Raw genomic sequence first — 20,854 nt, forward strand, 5'->3', positions numbered from 1 at the left:
TGTAGGGCTCCAAAAAGTATTTCTATAAATACAAAGTGCCTGTGCAAAGCTCCCACCCCAGGCCAGTTTTTCAATGTTTACTACTTAATTTGGAGCTATGTTTTTGAGAAAGCGGGGGGTCTAGCTGAAGGTGCACCTCCTTCCTCTGACCAGGAGCCTTATGGTCTCCTCCTTCTTTGATGCAGAACTTCTGGGCGATTTGTGCCCATTTAAACGTTATGTGTTCCATGAAAATGTAATTATGTATAAGTAGTGCCCAACAGAAATAATCTAAGAAAAATAAAGCTTTCTTCAAAGCCATTTTATCTAGCATTTTTTATTATACAAATGTAGCATACTATTGTGTAAGGGAAAAAAAAAATCTCAATGGCTGCATAAAGCATAGAAAACCAGCTTGGCCTGTATGAAATGGTATTTGTACACTTAAGAAAAATACAAACCCTTTCCCCTCCTCCCTTTCCTATCTCTGATATTCTCCACAGTTCGTCCTAGCCTCCAAGAATGTTTACATAGCAGTCAGATATAGGTAGGTGCATACGTATCTATACAAGTGGACATTCAAACTTATGGATAGGTATAAAATATGAAGTAATTTTGGATAGCAGAACTAAGACAGAAAAAATATCTTGCCTGGAGCTGCAAGGCCTGCTTGGTCTGTTTGGATACTTCTAGCAAGAGAATCGCAGAACAGCAGCAGATAGAAGGCACCTATGAAGACCACCTAGTCCAACCCTGTTTTGAAAGCACGGATATCTAAAACAGGTTGCCCAGGACCACATCCCAGTTGCGTTTTGAATATCTCCAAGAATAAAGACTCCACAACAAAATAATAATAATAAAAAATGTATTTTTATGCTTAAATGGAATTTCCTGTGTTTCATTTTTGTGCCTGTTGCCTCTTGTCCTGTCATGGGATAACACTTAACAGCCTGGCACCATCTTTTTCAGTCATCCCCATCAGGTATTTACATGCACTGATAATTCCATACTTAAATTCAATGAGAAGCAGGAGGAAAAAAAAAAAAAAAAAGCTTTGTGGATCCTAATGCTTCCAGAACTATGTTCTGCAAAAGCCAGAAGTGAAAGTACCACAAATGACAGACATACGTATTTCTTGGAGATGAGGGAAGTATCAATTCAGTTTTATCAAGCTTGAAAAAAAAGAAAAAAAATCAATTCTAATTCAATAGTAGATGGATTTAGTATTTGTAAATGTATTCTAAGAATGGATGTGTTTTAAGAGTTAGTTGCAGAGATGCTTTTGATGCAAATTTAGGTTTCAGAGTCAATAAGGAAGGACAACTTGCTTTGTAGCATAAGCAAAGAGAAAATACTTGCAAAAACTCTGGCTCTTTATAGAGCTAAAAATCAATAAAGAGGCATCCTAGTTTTTCTATACATACCAGAGGAAGAGCTCCTTATCAAGCCACACTACAGATGAAGAAGCCAAATCCTGTATACTTTAGCATGGGATAGGGCATGATATACTTGGCTGTTGCTTTGTGAGGATTCCATGATGGCACTCTGGCGAAGCCTCCTCCTAGTGGAGAGCCTCTAACAGGATTCTTTAGACACCCAATGTAGCAAAAGTAGCAAGTACCCAGCACAAAAGAAAAAGAGCCAAATAAATGTGACTTTAGGGCAGGTAAGCACCTACCCAGCTCAGAGCCCTGCAGGCAGCAGCAAAGCTATCAAGACTCAGGTCAGTAATGTGCCACAGCTGTCTCGGACACCTATGAAGAACAGGAGAGGCAGAAGCAGCTTCTTGGGTCAAGCTCTTACAGAAGTATTGCTAGTGTGGGGTACCTGTATGGAGGCATGATGAAAATGGAAGAAACTATCAGCAAAGCTCATTAATCGCCTGGGAAAGGCCTGATCTAGAGATGACAGGAGGATGATAGGGAGATGAACAGAGATGTTTGCTTTCAGTAAAGAGGTAACAGGCTGAGGAAAAAAACAGATATGTCAGATTTTGAAAGGTCACGGTAAGATTTGCAATTCTCAGAATGAGCTTTCCAAGCAGGTGCCAAGGACATCTTGTTCCAACAAATAAATAAACAAAAAAAAAAAAAAAATCAAGCATCTTTGGTTAGAAAACCTAGATTCTTCACCTGTGTGCCAACCTTGGTTACCTTTGCCTGTAAAGTATTTTTGTATATCCATCCCCCCCAGAAGGGAGTGGTGGCTACGAAGATGTCAAAGAACACATGATTGAAAGGCAGATAGAAGCTGAAAAGCAGAGAGAGATAGAATGCAGAAAGGAGGGCGAGGGGGAAGAGTAGATTGGAATAGGAAAATGGGGCAGACAAATTTAGAAAGGAGCTGGCAGCAAGGCAAGAAGATAACTATAAGGAAAAGAGAAACAAGAGGCACCAAAACACTGAAAAATAACCTATTTTGGGCTTGTGTTCTGCTGCACCCATCATGGTACCCATCTTCCACACAAAATTAACAGCAATCATACTGCCTTTAGTGGGCTTGCCCCAGTCTCTGGGGAGGTAGGGGCCAAAAAATGGTAGCGGGCAGACGGGACAGGACCATGGATTGCAGTCTGGTTGATGTAACATTAACAGAAGAGGAAGGTTTGTAATTTATCATGTCCTTCATACATCATCTGTCTAGGCTGCTGTTGTAATGTCATGGCAGAAATACAAAGCTGCATACTCATTTCCAAATGACTGCAATGCCCAAAATACCCAACGCCAATTATGACACTGAGACAGAAGGAAATCATCCTTACCCTGGAAAGCTGGTACTGTAAATGCCTATACAGACAGGAATAGTTATACCGATCTTGCAATACTCTTCACTATTTAAAAAGACATTGCAGTGATGGTTTATGATCCTAAAGCACAGACTGTTCAGCCTGCTTTACAAGCCTACAGTTTGTGATCCCATAAAAGATGCTTCATCTTTATTGTCTCTTGTTTCTCCGTTCCTCTCTAGCCTTTTTCTGCCTAGATTATAAAGGCAGGAAATACTTTGGAAGAGGGGCTGTATCACATTATTATTTGCATTATAGGCCAACATGCCTTACTGTACTACTATCTCTCCTTCAGTATCATTACCTACAAAACCAGTACCTAGACCTTAAAAGAACCAGTTATAAACAAACACGGACCCTAAACAGATGCAAAAGCCAAATATTTCAGAACTTGTGAAAATGTGCATACCCCTGCAAACCTAGATATTCACATTTCTCTCCAGTTGAATGGCACTAATAAGCCATACAACTTTTATTATACATTGAATAACTTAGCTACAGAATGTGTTTCTACAGACTTCCTATTCAGGGAGCAGAACAGCCTAATCTTTGGGCTAGTCTACCAACGTCCAAAATGCTAAGCTCCTTTAAAAGAGACACAGGAATTTAACATGCTTCTTTGACATTAATTGAGATCTTGTAGCACACACATTCATATTAGGAAGGTATGAATGGGTACAGTAAAGTCATTCTACAAGACCCAACAGTTAGGCAGCTAAAAAACCCCAGATGGCCATACAGTTATCAGCAGTATAAACAATATGCTGTTTCAACTTATAAACCAATGTACTCACAGTATACGAGAAATTGCATGACAGGGCATAAAACCAGATACTCTTTTACAAACGGGAATGGAGAAGTCATGTTTAAAAATGACATATTTACAGAGCGAGGAACTGGGTTGCAAACTTCAACTGCTTTGTGGAAAGGCCGCAGCAAGTAGTTGTGCCTACAGGTAGCTGAAGCGCATCCAGGAAAGAACATGAAAATGAGACAGGAATCTTGTTACCAGGATTACGCAGACAATAGCATCCTAGATTACTATTTGATGGTTTTATTCTACATTAAATCTATCAAGCCACACTTAATACCGCAGGTAATACACTTAAGAACAATTAAAATTAATCATAACAGGAGATTAAACGTAAAAAAATCCAAAATAACACCCATTTTATTTTCAATTCACCATGCCACTGCAACTGCAAGGAAAAGACACAGAGCAGGGAATGGAAGCAGCTATTAAACACAACCTTCCTCTAAACACTGCAAATCTTTGACACGCAGACAGAGATAGGCATATTTCATCCACTGTTTAAGTTTCTGACTCCACACTGTTGGTACCCCGAATAAACTGTGCCACGTGGGTGAGACGCTGTGGGAAGGGAGGGGCAGGGCAGAACCTCCCCACCAGTAGCCTTGTCTGTTCCCACTCCCAGGGCATGGACGGGAGCACCCGTACCCGCAGACTGGGGCAGCAGCCACCTGTGTACAGAGAACATGGTCACATTTCTGACCCCACTTATCAGTGGTGCTTAGGCTGGTGTGGGAAGACTGTCACGACCATCAGGCCTTCCCAACTTAATATAGAGCTTGCCCAGCCTGCAGAGGGAATCTCCACTGAAGGGGTTCATCCTACACTTTCCTACCATCCAGCCCAAAATCTTTCAGGTTTAGAGAACAAAAAGACCTTCACCCAACAAAATACTGAAAACAGGCTATTGGTTTCCCATGAACTTTCAAAGTGCTATAATAAGAATTTACAGATGGGCTACTGAATGTCTCGACCATTTAAACAGACTTTCATCGGCAAAGTAAGAATTGGAGTTGGTTCCAAAAACTGAGGAAAAGGAAAAAGGAGCTTTAGGGTGCAATGTCACTTTTCTCATTCTAATGTAAAACTTTATACATATATCACTTACGACTTAAAACCTGAAAGGTCTATAAGTGCAAATCCTGCAAAATAAACACTGTGGTAATACTTCAAATCCCTACAACTGTTTTTCAGGAGTATTTCTTTCATTGCTAACAGACTACAAAAAGAAATAACGCATTAACCTTAAGCACAGTCTTTCCCCCTTAGACTTGGTATGATTTAATTTAAATAATGCAAAATTTACTTACACACATAGCAGTTAAAAGACATAATACCTTAAGCCAGAGCTAGTGCTCCGTTTACTGCATATATCCATCTCCAGCTGGCAGCCAAAGCCAGTGTTTCTTAAAACACTACTTCTCAAAGAGTATTTCTATTTCAATTGGATTATAATGAGAGTACAGATATGACATTGGAAGTGTCAACAATATATTACTTTCTACACAAACATATATTAGTGTTAGATGGTGTAAGTGATTCTTCCCCAGTTATATACGTATATAAGAAATACCTGAGACCTTGACTTTTGTAACATATGTTTTCTCCCTTACCATACATACACTTGGACACATACAAGGCATTCCTTGTTGGAAAGAAGTTTCCCTTTCACATAACAATGGACTTGGAGATTTACCTACAGGGTAACATATCAAAAATAAGAACTGTTCATAGAGGTGCATAGCAAACATGCTATGAACAAATCTCCCAACAAAGAGTAATTAGAAACTTTTACATCAAGAAATTCATGAGCAAAATTTGAAAATAAAATCTGATTTGAGAATAGTCTGGTGTGCGTGCTACATTTCCTGCAGCAATACGCTGGTTATAGTTAAAATATGTTTATGGCAACAAAGATGACAACTTTTTTAGAGAGTATTCCACATGAACTGTTTCCTTAATTTGTTTTCTTTGTTTACCCAGAAGAAAAACAAGGCTATAACAAAAAGAGAAGCAATAACAAAGTAGCTTATTCTGTGCTGTTAAGGTATTGCCAGTTTAAATTACACTAGCATCAGTTCTAGTCTCATGACAGTCATTTTTTGTGGCGATGCCTGCACCATCATCACAGCTCTTTTTGGAGGCAGAGATGTCCACGCCTAAATAGCTGCTGGTGCAGCATTTCAATGTCAATGGGTGGTGGTATTATCTGTCTCCACCATCAAAAACTTGCAAACTTTTACAGCATTTTTCTAGCTATACCTCATGTTACTTACAAATAATGATAGCTCAATACATGGACTAGAAAATATCAGCCTCTTGTCTTCTGAAAACAAACTGTCTAGATATGGTAAACATATTCAGCTGGGGATATTACTTTCTACATTTCTTTATTACTAACATTGCCATTATTCACTCCTTCATAGGATGATGTTGAAAGGTCAAAGATGTAGATAAAATTACTGCTGGCAAGCCTGTGTTAAAAAAGGCAGAAGAAAGTTTAACTTAAAACCTCTTTAAGACACTTCTGCTTGGCAATTTGGAGCAGTGACGGAATATAAAAGAGCCTAAGAAAAAGACGCCTTAACAGCCCTGTCCAGACTTAACTGTTAATATGCAAAAATGCCATTTTCCAAGTCTACACTGGAAAAAAGAACTTTGGAAGTAAAACCCAGGTGAATGTAGACACCAAGGTAACTATTTTAGTCAATAGAAAAAATTCAAAGAAACTGTTGTCAGATGTGATTAAACCTCCCAAACGCTTCCTTTTGAACACGCTATCACAAACAACAAAGCACGTGTATCTGCTGTACATACAGCCATATAAAGTTTGCACTTGAATAAATGCCTACTTTTAAGAGCGTCTACTCAGGAGGTAACATGATTTCATACAATACAGTTTTTAAGAGTGAACAACTTCAATTTTGCTCTGGTTTATGCAGTAGGAAAAACTTCTTCATGGATAGGTGTGGAGGGAAGAGCAAAGACAAAAGAGCTATTAAAATAGCTCCTGTTCCTAACACCTTTCTGATCCTGGCTGAGACAATCTACTCGTACCTCAGACGCATGGTGGCAGCCAGCCAGCCTGATGACTGGTGACTTAATATACAAGTTCATGTGGGCTCTGGAGTCTGACACAGACAAGGGCATCAACTTTGAAGTCTCAACAGTCAGCCTCAACATTCAAAAGTCATCAAATGAGGCTTGACTATATTAAGACCTTTTTTTTTTTTTTTAATACTTCGTGCTTGCTTCCCTCTGTTCTGAACAGCTTTCACTGTAAAATGTGCTCATTAAATATACATGCTTTTTACAGGAAAAGTTGTGATCAATTGATGATCAAGTATGAAAAGAACTTAAATGAGTATGATGCTATGATAAACACTGTAATAGCCTCAGAATCACAGATGAAAAGATCGGGGTATCCATATCTTATTTCATTCTACTGCTGAAGGCAGTTCTGACAATAAATAAGGCTCTGGGACAAAATTCAGCATTTAAGAACAATATAAATATATATATAAAAATACATATGTGTGCAAAGAAAGGATATACTGCAATCTACCAGGCAAGGTGGCTTTATTTTCATTTTGAAAGCCACTAAAAATAAAACCCATCGGATAAAACAAAGAATCCACCCAAACATGAAGGCTACAGCATCTTTGTTGAAAGAACAATAGCATATTACTCCTCATCCCTCTATCTTGTTGCAAGAGAACCATCAAGACAGTTATTGCTGTGATCAAATTAAAGAACACTTCACAGAATTGTTCTTTAAACTAATCACTATTTATAGAGGTTTATCTTAATGTGCCAATAGTTATAAAAGCTCTAATTCAATTGCTGTGCCGAAAACATCCCAATAAAAGAAATATTTCCATTAGCATAACAAAAGGCAACCAGTAAAATCACTCACATGCCCAGGCTCAAAATTTCAAATGAAGGCAATATTCTCATATAAATACATTATATTTTACACTAAATCCACTGTAATGACATGGTTTGTAATCTGATGGCTCTCCCACCGGAATACACACGATATTAATGAAAGCAAGATCAAATTAAACAGATGGCATGATTAACAGTATTCATTTCATGCATGACTGTTTTACTGGAGAGATAAAGACCTGCAAGTAATTACCACCAAGTATAACTCCTTCACTGACCTCTCTGCTTGCGGCTAGCAGTCCTTAAGTACTGATGTTTTGCAACAAAGACCAGTGCCTTTCATCTGTGGGCTTGCTTTTACGCTACAAGCTGAGAACCTCTCCCGTTGCACGCACACATTACCTCTGTATCTATGTCTGTAATGCAGCATAAAGATAACTGGGGAAACCTATCAAACCGGCAGGCAGCAACCTCGCCCGCCAATAAGCGCCAGGCACATGCAGAATCCAGCACATGCTCGCTGGGGCTCGCAGACTGTCACCGCTGCTTAGCAGGCTGCTAATCTAATTATAGCCGTTTGCCATAGCAAAGGGCTGCTGAGGCACCGCGCACGAGGAAATAAGAACTGAACACATTACACCTTTTAGCCGAAAGGATTGACATTTGGCATTATTATTTGTCTGGGTGCATAAAGATACAATTCCTGTTTGAGTTTTTTGTTGCTGTTTTTCTGAATGATTCGCTTATGAGGGGGGCTGTCTCCACCTCTAAAAAAAGGGATGTATTTAGGATTGCTCTTCCAGAAGCTGATCACTTGTAGTTTGCTAGATCTACTAGGAGATAATAAAATGCAGTACTTTGCCAGTAGCAATTCTTGTTTTCAATGTACACACCATGAGCATCATAGACACAGTAGATCTCAGATCAGTTTATGTACAGTACTTCACAATCTACAATGTATACGTCTGCTCAGCAAGGGACCACGCGAAGGCTTCCAGTGCACAGCAGCCCTACAGAAGTCAACAGGACCTCCTCTGTCCTTTATGTTTACATGTGGGCAGATACTCAGATGACTCAAAGGCTCATGTGTGCATTGGCACATAATGTCCTAAGTTTTCATGAGGTGGAAATGCCAAGGAAATTTTTGCCATTATGCAAAACAACTGAATTCATTCGGAATATACTTACAGTGAGCCAATACTCCTTAGAAGTACTAAATCAAGGCGGGGAACTAAATCAAGTAAACCTCACATGCATCTTATAAATATGTTAAGTTCACAAAACTAAGGAATCTTATGATCCAAGAGGACTGTGCATTTAAAAGATGCTGAAAGCGTCTATAATACCAGGTAATTAACGATGAAAAAAAGATACAGGGACTTGTAGTTTAGTCTTCCTTGTAAGTACATTTCAACTAATCTGATGAGCACAAATCAGAAAACAATCACCTGAAGTTTCCTGTTCCCACATGGTTCACCTAAGCTCTGCACTGACCAAAAGTTTCTCAAACATCAGTGACAAGATGGCAGTACACAGCCTGTTCCTCAGAAGTTCCAGTGTCAGCTGTCTCCCAGGAGACATACTACATTTTTTGTGATCAATACTGCAAAAATATCGTAATGCCACAGCAGTATGCATAGACAAATTTTACTAGACGGCTTTAAGGTATTCCACTAAGTTACACATAAAACTCATCCATAAACATTATATTTCTAAAACTCCAAACCCCACTGCAGCAGTGGGTTCCATGTGCCCACACCAGCATTTTTCCTAATTCTTTACCCTTATCACCAGCACCATACAATATTAGACATAGTCCAAGTGCATGATAGCAAAAGTTCTTTATGAACACTTTTTTCCTATCACACTTTCTTCAGTACAAAAAATATATTTGCTACTACATAAAATGTTCCTAATGGAACAAGATTTCCATGTGGTAATAGTGCAAAGACATATTTATTGACAATATGTAAATAGGTACATCACAGATTTCTTAATCTAAGAGTAAAAACTGCTCATAAAAGAGTTGCTCTGTTCTAGAAGTAGACTTCATGTCTGTAAGAGAAATATTCTCAAAGCTATATATGGCTAGAAATAAAAATGAAATGCAGGAATAATGACATTTTGCTCCTTGATTCAACATTCAGTCAACATTAAGTCTTGAAACGCAATAAACAAAGGATGCTATTTTCCTAAAACTTCCTTTTGAGATTACATCATCTAAGGAGTTCTTAAATTTTCATAAATTGTGCCTGCTTTAAAATGCTGTGGAATATTCCAAGTTTCTCAGCAGTACTGTTTGAAGTCAGAAAACTATGTATTTCATGAATAAATGCAGGAAGGGCAGTTATACAAAGGTTAAAAATTTAATTAAGAAAGAGTTCAAGAGACATGTGGAAAAGATGTGTGCAGTTATTTATGGCCAGTTCCACAATGATTTTTCCAACATTTTGCCAAATGCCGAAACAGGGAAACAAAGACCAATAGTCTCAACCTTAGTCTTCCGATCCAGCTACTAAGAATGCTCGTGTCTGCAAGGCAAAGCAAAAGAGACACATACATAAAATAGAGAAAAATCAATGAAACTTAAATCATGCTTTTAATTGAATCCACATTCACAGACCAGCAAGGCACCAATGACAGGTGACAAAATGGCAAAGAATCTTTAAACAGGAACTAAACAGGCTCCAGCTTCCACAGGACTCTTGGTTTTGGCTCCCTCCCATGCAAACTAAGCCTATGCATTCCCCATATCTGCCCAGCAGCACCCTAAGCCCTCATGACTCCCTCCTGTGTGGGTCCAGCACCACTCCGTGGCAGCCAGCCTCCCACCTCCTCCCCATGGAACTGCTGATTCCGAGGGAAACTACAGCCCATGCCACCAGCAAAGAGTGTCCTGGCAGCATGCTTTCAACATAGCATTGTAAGGTGTTTATTCTTGGAGTTGCTTCCTTTAAAATATCACGGTGGCAGCTGTACTTGGAAGACCCACTGACAGCTGCAAAGCCGATATTCGAGGTACCAACTTGTCTCTGCAACACAATCAACATTCACCAAACCTCGGTGCTTAGCTCAGCAGACCAGTCAGAGTCCCAGTTTTAACAGTCTCAACTATAGCAGTCACTTCTTAACCATCACAATGACGTGCTGGGCAAGCAAGGCATGGAGAACAGCACTGCAAAGCCTGATGTTTGGAATCAATAGTGCTTTATGAGGGCCCATGCTCAGCAAAGGCTAAAAATCCAAGCGAGAACAACGCTGTGCTCCATCAGCCTGCCCTGACACATGGTGATGGCACACAAGTACTTGGGCCATGCACCAGACCCGCAACAGGATACAGCAATGTAGCAGCATGCCAGCAAGAGAGGCCAAGAGAGGTTTTGTGAGGACACAGTCACAAGAGATTCCTCCCTTCCAGCAAGTCTCTGTTGGAAGTGAACAAATAGTGAAAGGTACTTGAGTTGGCCAATATTCGGCAGACTTTCATCGAAAGCAAAAGTCTGTCCCTGGCACAAGTTACGTGCTTGTGCTAAGCTTCAAGTTCCAGCTCCTCCACATGGAAACAGAAGGTCTCCACAATGTTTTTAGAAACTAAAAGCAAGTTAGATTTTCTCTAGCCCTGTTCCTTGACAGAGCAGTTTCAATCAAAATTTTTCAAAACCATATGGTCTGAGGCAGATGCCCATCACAGAGGGGAGGAGAGAGGAAAACCTGAGGGGGTACGATGAATTCATCATATGACACCAAAACCAGCATCTTGCAGTGAAAACTGCCTAGCTAGCACATTAATGAATTTTACACTTCATTTAGGCATATCTAAGTGAATTAACAGGCAGATGACTATTTTGGGAACAAGCAACTTTTACTATGCCGCGATCACTTATATAAGTACTTATATAGCCAACTATTTCAATACAAAATATTTAAAATTAAAATATTTCTAATGTGTCTTGCAACTAAACAGGTTTCACACTGGATACCACTTAACCTTTGACTTAAAAATATACTGAACACTGCTTAGAGACTGCTACCTCATTTATTTAATTTGATTTTGCCAAGTCTAGTTAACATATGGAATGAAAACTAGTTGAGCAAAAAAGGCTGGTGAATCAACATGCTGCATTTCTAAAGGCGGTAGTGTGTTTATTTCCAAGCTATAGCCTTGAGAGGTTGGACCAAACCAATTACTCTAACGAATATTTTACTTGGTTTGATGCATTTATTAGACTTTTAGAAGTAAGCTAAACCATCCCATGGTTATGTATACATAACAACAAAGTAATCTTAAGATTTTTGGATAGTATTTTTTATATTCACACAGATTAAAAGATGAGGGAACAATTTTCCATAAATTTTTCCACATATCAATTTTTCTTCACAAAGAAATTTATCTAGTGTTATTTTCTTTTTCTTTAGAAAATTACCTCTGACTTCACAATAGTTAGTTTTTGGGCTCTACTCTTTCCTAGCAAGCACTTGGTGGAGTTTGAGAAGTCTGCAAAACCAGTGGCAAACTCATCACAAGACTCATTATTCAAGGAGGAATATAAAATACAGGCCTAGTGTTTGCCATATGAACTTTTCTCAGGAAGTCACAAACGCTAAGCTTCAAGGTTGGCACTCAGCATAGAAAAATCTATGTTCATTTTATGGAGCACAGGGACATTTCTTGGACTGTTCCCAATTTCAGCCTGGTAAGACAGCAGTCACCTGTACACATATGCATACACATATGAATATACGTCAACACTACCGATCATGTTTTGAAGTTGGTCAGCTAACGTGCAGCTTTAAGGCTTTTTTTCAAATATGTTAATTATATCTCTAAATGCCCCAGACAGCGATTCCTCTGGATACCTAATAACAGGCAGAGACGCCTCAATATTAAAGCCAGAGATTCTTTGCAGGACAGCATTAAGACTGATTCCTATTGAGTATTTCTTATAGAGTTCAGATGCACTCTTTTCCTCAAAATCATACAAAGAAAAACACCCACGCACCCACATTCCAAAGGCCATTACCATCCCTCAGACGTACATGTTGGTATTATCTTCATTGAAGAGCCAGCCAACAAAAATGAAGACATCAGTCCATTACTGCCATCTCAGAGAAGCAGAGGAGAAGCAGTTAAAACATCAGTGAGGTGTGTTTCACCCTACCACCAATGGATGCAGTAAAGAAGGATCTGGCAGGAGGTGTACTGTGTTAAGCACTTGCACTTTGCCCACACAAACAGACATGGAAGAACACACTCTTATTTTGTTTGCATCTTTAAATACACAGGAATCCCAAATTTAAACAATAAGTCATTTTAAAGACTTTACATCTCCCTGAAAATTGCTTCACACTGCATCACTCCAACACATCTCCACCCCAAAGTCAACCTTCCATTTCTCAAGTTCCTTCTATTTTTCTTTCAGTGTAATATTTCCTTCCACCTCTGTACAGCATTTCAGCAATCACTTCAAACTACAGAAATGTCCTTCATGCCCTCTTGTATTTCCTCTCTACTTATTTTTCCCTCCACTACCATTACTCACTGCTAGCAGCGGAGATGCATTTCAGAAGGCAACACATCTGTGAGCACAGCAGAGAACTTAACAAGACCAAAGCATGTGTGCCTCCTAGCCACCACTGCATGACCTCTGACTGACCAGTTAGATGGCCACAAAATTAGTGAACCACAGAAAGAGGCCACAAGGCTTACCAGTAACACAGTAAGAACAAGAAACAGCCTTAAATAGTGCATCCAGGTCATGGGCCCCATATAGCACATGCCTGACTCACAGAAAGTCAATTATCAGGACCTTAGTGAGCTAACAAATGTAAAACATAGTATGGAAGCAGAGGCTGCTTTTTCCAAACAGCCAAGTGAGAAAACACATTAGCAAACCGTAACAAACAGCTCTAAAGAGAGCGCAATAAAAAAAGGAACACAACTGACATAAGATGCTGAAATTCTAACACAAGGTATAATTGTAGCAAGTCAATTGCTCACAAGGACATGGGAGGTTACATCTACTTTGGAACAAGCCACAAGAGGGCTTCATAAGTGGAGATACCTTTTTTGTATAATACTCAGTGTTGCGGAAAACAGGAATCCCGAGAGCGTCACTTCAGCCTGAAAGCTAACAGACAAGTACATATTTTCCTCAGTGGAAGAGCACAAAAAAAGAGCTTGATATACTTCCAGCACTTCCACGTTATTAATCTTCATCACCACTGCTGGCACTTTCTTTTTCTTCTCTATTTAGTATTATTTTCACTATGACAACCTTTACTGTAATAAGTGACACAATCTGATGTGGAGAATATCTAACCGAGATACCTATAGATTGACCAGGGAAAACTTTAAACACAAGTCTTCCATTACGGGACAAATGTAATTTTTCAAAAATGCTATGCTGCAAAGAGCACAAAAGCTGAAGGATGAAGAGCAGCATTCCTCCCTTTGAAGGAAAAACGCCATCAGACTTGCTTATTTCTGTAATTAAGAATATTATTTCCAATTCTGAGTAGAAAGCGCAGCTCCAAGGCTTTCTTTGATCCTGTGCAATGACAATGAAGATCCATCAAGCATTCTAAAGCCCATTGTTTTTTTTTTTTATTCTTCAAAGACTCTTTTCTGCATTCTTACATCTGTCTGTGTGAGAAGGTGTTTATGTGGAGCTGCAAGATGCAACTAGAAATCAAGTCAAAGTGCGACTGTTGGAACATGAAGTCGTTCCTCAAAGAGGCTAATGTGTACGGGCATTCATTTAAAAATCGCCCTGCTGCCAGCCAGCTCACTGGTTGCTCAGAGACTGTAAACCTTTGAGACTTCAAGTCTCCAGTTCACACCCATAATTCAGAGTTTCAGAGAAACTCAGATCTTATTACTTTACACCAGAGTTGAAGATACTCAGCACAATGAATCCCAGAAGAAAACTAGCTATGAATGCTTTGGTTATCATTTCAAAGCTAATAAGTTTGAAGACAGCCTACTAAACTTCAAGCCTTTTTAATCAAATGTAAAATAAACTTAGATTTGAATCTTAGAAAGATTGTTAATTTAATGACTAGAAATAGTCTCCATATAAAACCAGCAACTGCGACTCGCTATACCAGAATCCAGTCTCATGGTCTTCTTACAAGAAACCAGAGGCATTTTACTGGCACAAATGAAAAGCCTCTCCAGGAAGAGACGCTTCATTACTAAACAGAGAAAGCCAAAAGCACTTTTATGCAAACGTCTTTAGGACTCTCATTCCATATAATGTTTCTGACGAAGAGCATACTTACACTCCAGGCAGCTTGTAGACCTAGTAGTTAAAGTTTGTGGGGCAGATAAAATCCCATGCCCTACTTCTGGGGCTGCTTGCTTGTGGCTTTTAGCCAACACTCTAATGCAAAATGAGCAGAGAAGTCACATAACTATGGCTACGAAAAATTAGTAGCAATGAGGACAGGTGAGTGCCCACCCCTCGAGCCTAGCAACTCCCAGCTGCTTGTTTTCCAGCCTTTTCTGGCTATTTGAGAAGACACTCCCTTCCCCACATAGTACTCCAGCTATGGTGAGGGGGAGAGGAATGATCCTGCAGAGCTATTGTAGGAGCTAAGGTGTGCTCTGAACATGGGAAACATGCACCAGGGGAACCCTGTCACATCCTGGAGACAAATTACTTGTCTGCCTTCTCAAACCTTTCTTGGACGAAACAGCGGGAATTTTCTTCACCTTCCCTTCCTAGGCCTAAAAGCAAAAAATGTTGCCCAGTTTCTCCACAGCACGTCTGCATGGCATAGTAGTCTCACACAAACCATCACTTTTAATACTACTGCTGTTAAAAGTCAGAATTTCTTCAGGCAGCCATCCTCATGAAGTGCTGTCTGTTCAGAAGATCAACCCCAAATCAGATTGAGTCTCCCATTGCTTTGTCCCAGCTGCAAATCCCCAGCACTTGCAGCTGTTTCTAAAAGCACAGGCATCACAATCTTCAGTTTTACATTAAAAGAAATGCAAGTACATAAACTTTGACTCACTGGCAATGTAATTTAACACTGCTGACATAGACATCATTTTATCAAGAATTTATATCAACATAATATGAAGAGTAAATTAGGGTAGGGTTACAGGTCTGAACCTAGCCTTCACTGAGAACTGAAATACATTTTATGAGCACATATATGGAGCAAGGAAGCCTCATCTATTCTAATACTGTACTGTGCGGTGAAGGACAGCACATTTTTAAGATCACTGGTTTCCCGCTACCTCAAGAGGGTAATGTCTCACTAGAGAGGTTAAAAGTTCTAAATATGTCAAGAGGTGGAGAGGGAAATCAGTAAACCCGTAACTATACACCTTAATAGCATAGCAATAGTCCCTTTTTGTTACTAAAGAAATTACATACAAAAATAACTGAAGTCATACTGAAAGCTCCAGTTCTGTCTCAAACATGTACCCCCTGCATGAACTATCATAATGTAGTCTTTAGACATCTGAACACTGTTGTTCAGAGAGAAAAATCTCTTCTTGCTCTCCAAAGTTCTGCCTTTATCAGGATTAGAAGAAGCTGCTCCAAAGTAAGCAGTAAATAAGAGACATTGATATTTACAAAGCAAATTCTATCAGTCTGTAGTCAAAACAGAAGCATCATAACCACAGTAAAAGGGCTGTTAGAAAAGGCAAACATGCAACCTTGAAACTTCCCAAGTGTTTAACACTGACTTCACTGTATATATTATTAATATTTTATAGCAGAAACTGCATAACTATGAAAAACACCACATAACTTAAAAACCACAAAACCCCCTTAAGAATCATAAATTCTATACTCAGCTGGACTGCCACATGCAGTCTCACCATATCCACCCACCAGCATAAATATTTGTATTTGGAAGGACCCAGAAGCAGCAATGTAAATAGCCTTGCACAAAAGTCCTGAGTTTTCACACTGGTCAGTTGAGCACATAAAGCCACAGCATGTGCATGGCTAACCTGCAAAATCTAACTATTTATCTCACTTAAAGTATTCTGTTCTAGGTACTTACAACTGCCTCGTTAATGTAATTCTATGTCTGTTTCATTAAGAACAAATTAAAATAGCTTTGAAATATTGATGTTGAGAACAATTTTGGAGGTTTGTTTTCTCTTTGGGTGCTGGAAATATAATTATCTCTTTTGGTAAATCAGTACAGTGCATGCAGAAATGCTAGCTTCTACTACTGCTTTGCATCTACTCAGTACAATGAGACAAAACCCAAATTGATCTAGAATACTTTTTTTTTCAAGTTATAAATTATAAGTTACAGTAAAGATTTAACAATGTTTAGAAGCATCTACTCATTTAGAACATGAGTTTTAAATTGATATTTACAGGTCTGAGATTGCATAAAGGAAGTGTCTGAAAATTTTTGACATTGTCACAATTTTTTTAAGGCCTCTCCGTACACATTTCTTTAACTCCCAAAGAAAGGAGAGATTTGGAGTAAAACCAAAGACTCCTTTATGTCTTTCCAATGATACTGTACACTAGAATATTTCATGTCTCCCATCCCACGACATTCCTCCAGCCTTCCTGCAGCTGAAGTCTGAGTTAGCGTTTGGTAGAAAACTCTCCTCAAGTAAAACATAAAGAGAAAAACGTAGCAAGCCAAACTAACCAAGAATATGTGACCTGGACTGCAGATCAAAAAAAAAAAAAAAAAAAAAGGGCAGATATCCCAACCTGTGGTTAAATACTGCAGTCTGTGGCACACAACATTTTCTCAGGAGAGGAAGGTTGTTAAGTCTGGGGCCATGCCTTGGTGATGGCCAACCACCAAAATGAAGGCACCACTGGAGGTATTCGCTATCAGGGACACAACAAGCAGGGCAGACCCAACAGCAAGCAGCAGAAGAGACACCTCTTAAAAAACCCATCACCTCCAACTGAGAAGCATAGCTTGTTGGAAGATGGGGTTTAGTATTTTGTGTTTGAAGGTACTGTAGAAGAAGACAGAGGATTTACACTCCACAAGCCCTGACCATCTGAAGAAAGAGCCTGTGAAGAGCCTGCAGAGGCTGTACTAGTGAGAACACTTGTGAACGCTTCTCACATTGTTTTGGGTTTTTGTTTTTCTAAACAATAATGAAACTCACTGTAGGTTACAACTGAGAAAATGAAGATAGAAACAAGATAAGGAGATAGAACAAAGCTACAAATAGGTTTGACTACCTGATGCTTCAGATATCTCGTGAGTCATTTGAGTACTTGCACTAGAATTAAAGCATCTGAAAATTCACGATTGCTGGTGCACAATCTATAAAAGAATGGATGACTACATTACAGGCTGCACCTTTTAGATCCTTTATTCCCCCGCCTCCTCCTCAAGATCACCTGTACATTATATATTACAAAATGAATCAATTTTGTTCTTTATACACCTTCTTTTAAAGAACTTTGTACCATTAATATGAAGAGACTCAAAATCTTAAGCTAACAAGATATGAAGCTATCATCATTCAGGACTCTACATAAACAGCTCCTGTTCCCTTAGCGCTGACATTTAAAATGTTGACTGTGATTAAAATAGGTGACTGAGTGCAGTAACTTGCCATAATCATAAGCAATCATTCAAGAAAAATGTTATCTAAAACTTGTAATTTAAAATTATCTTGCAATCTGACTTACAAAATAAAGAAAACAAAGATATCATACAGGTGAGTCAACCTTTTCATTACAGGCTGCCTATCACAGTGAAAGCTCAAGTGAATGAGCATTGCAAAAGAACATGTTCTTGTAGAAAGAAGTCATCAAGATGTAACTTAAACCAGTCACAAAGTAAGCATGGTATGTGTATATAGATTTACTAATTTCTTTAAACCTGTTTTTATTAGTAGAATACAGAAAGAGAAGACAGACAACAAATAGAAGGATATACAGAAGACAAAACCCTGCTGGAATAATTCACAGGGGACAGAAAACTTCATTTAGAATTGATGCCAATAGCTCAGCTATCAGAATGATTACATTTTAATGCCAAGCAATTCTGGATAGAGATAACTTAAATCACACTAAAATGACTGACTAATTTTTGGCTGAAGCTATGTATCTCAGTCCTGCTTTGCTCATACAGTCCACCATAGAGTGCTTCTGATCATATACTTTTGTATGACATGAGAACATTCTTCTCTCCTCAGAACTTTAAAGCCCCTAACCTAGTACAAATCTACAAATTTTGGCTGCAAATAAAGAAACAAAGTTAACACTTTTTTAAACAATAATAAACAGATCTATGCATAAATACATCTCTGGAAAATACCTTATATATCATAAAACTATTTTTAAGATGTTGTTACGTACAAATCAAGGAAGGCTGATTTAGGATACAGATTGTGCATTTATCTAGTGCAAGCATTTATGCTTAAGTCTATTAAGAATCCTATTATTAAGAAGCTCATTAATTGTTTGGGGTAACAAGCTCTTCTCATGCCATGGTGCTGTAGTAGGAAGACTCGGGGCAATAGTGAAAAAATAATACCAGCTATGAATAAGTTCACAGAAAAATTATTTCTATTCTTTGTACTTCAATAAATCAGAGAACCTGGTTCCTAGGGAAAAAATAAATAGGGATTCTTCTTATTCAACACACACTAAGAAACTTTAACAAACAGTCTTGTGTGGAAATATTACATTTTATTGCATAGCAGGTAATTCTGGATGACCTACCATGATAACCAGCGTGACACCAGCTATCCCATGGAAAGATAAGGGCTATCTTGAAAAGCTATAATTGGTGGAATGATGCAACTTCTACTAAGTAAAATTTCAGGAGGACTGAAGTCATCCACTGGAAAGTCCACCTAAGGCTCACTGTATTAGCAAAGAGAGCTAATTCCCTCCACGAAGAGCTCTTGTCAGTGCAGAAGATGTGCACCCTCTGCCTTCTGAACAGCTCTGTATCGCTATTGGTAAGCAATAATCAGAGTTAAATGAAAAATCCACAGTAGGCACTCAATACTCAAGATTAATCAATTGACTACTAATACGACTTACTGGCCTCATTTGGTACATCAAGTGCCTTATGCAACCGTATCTAGTAGACACAAAAGAAGAGTTATGCCACTTTATGCTTTAATTCTGTACACTATCCCGTTTAAACAGGGCCCTAAAAAAACTTTGTGTTAAACAAAAATTAGATGTACTACAGGAGTCAAATTCTTTTACAATAAAGAGAAGACTCAATGTGATCAGAACAGAGAAAACAATCTCTGTCCTATATTATATTTTTTAAAATATCCTTCTTTGTAAATATAAGTTAGTCTTCCATTTAAAAATTCTACAAAATGCAGAATTTGGTTGTTGCTGGGTTTTGTGGCTCTTTTGGGGAACTAATAAAAATCACATACATATTTATTATTTTGACAGTATACTTCTGATAATTAATGTAGCCAAATATTTCATCATCCCTGAAAATCTACCCACTAAAGGAATGGCAAGAACACCTCACGTGTTTAATTAGGAGAGGTTGAGGGTGGAAGAATTCTGCATCTCCTAGGAGAATCAACTTCAGTTATCACAGCTGAAAGAAAGGCTTCCAAAAGAACAAAGCTTGTAAGTCATCCTGAGTAATTTCTGCATATCAACATTGACTAGTAACTGGGAGCTTATCAAACTGTTGGTTTTTGCTTTGTTTTCGTTTCTCTTCTTCAGAAGAGTTTTAACTATAAAAAACAATCAGGAAAAAGTAGAAGCAATCCACACTACTCTGCCCCTCAAGTCATCTCCCCTAGAGAAACTGATTGCAGACATTAAGATTGACATGAGACAATGCAAAAGCCACAAAACTCCTTTATGTATCTGCATAGATTCCAGCAGTGAGTGCCCAGCTGGCAATTAAGGGACTGCTATGAGTACTTCATGGGACATTGTACTGCAGTGTGAATGCAGCGCTCTTCTCCATCTGGCAGCCACACTGACTTTGATCCTTGGACAGTCACATATATGTTCAAAGATCTTCCCTCCCATCACCATTTTCTTCACCACCTCTATTTGGTGAGGACTACTGAAGGGTAGTACCAAACAGCTTTTTTATCCGAATGAATGCTCATCCCTTTCCTTTTACTATGTGACATGATGGAATATTTCAACATGACATGATGGAAAATGCCAAGACCACAAGATGTTCCTGCTAGCACTGTGAGGCAACTTATGGTTTGAAAGCCACATATAATGCAGGCAAATCAGTGCTGGAAAAGACGATTCACTGATGTTTCTGCAGCTGATGACCTTCATATGACTTCCTTGAGAAAATACAAAGCACAGAATACAGGAACTCCAGCAAGGATTTAACTAAAGCCCAAAAACTACCTGGAGAAGCAATTAGAAATGGTGAATTGATATTTACAAAAGTTTGTGTAAACTGAATAGAAG

General features: G+C 38.7%; 1 protein-coding gene across 3 annotated transcripts in view; it reads right to left on the reverse strand.

Moving 5' to 3' along the window:
• FAM110B (family with sequence similarity 110 member B) overlaps window positions 1-20,854 on the reverse strand; it is a 115,629-nt gene that overhangs the window by 55,127 nt on the left and 39,648 nt on the right. Inside the window, exon 1 of one of the 3 annotated variants that reach the window (XM_054059757.1) lies at window positions 7,742-7,897. The exons of 1 other annotated variant lie outside the window; for it this stretch is intronic. The gene's annotated coding sequence lies outside the window, so the exon portion shown is untranslated. Of the gene's footprint in view, window positions 1-7,741; window positions 7,898-20,854 lie in introns of those variants that run through there. One more of the 3 variants, XM_054059758.1, reaches the window with a different exon arrangement.

Source organism: Cuculus canorus, chromosome 2 (assembly GCF_017976375.1).
Source record: "Cuculus canorus isolate bCucCan1 chromosome 2, bCucCan1.pri, whole genome shotgun sequence".
Classification (NCBI taxonomy): domain Eukaryota; kingdom Metazoa; phylum Chordata; class Aves; order Cuculiformes; family Cuculidae; genus Cuculus; species Cuculus canorus.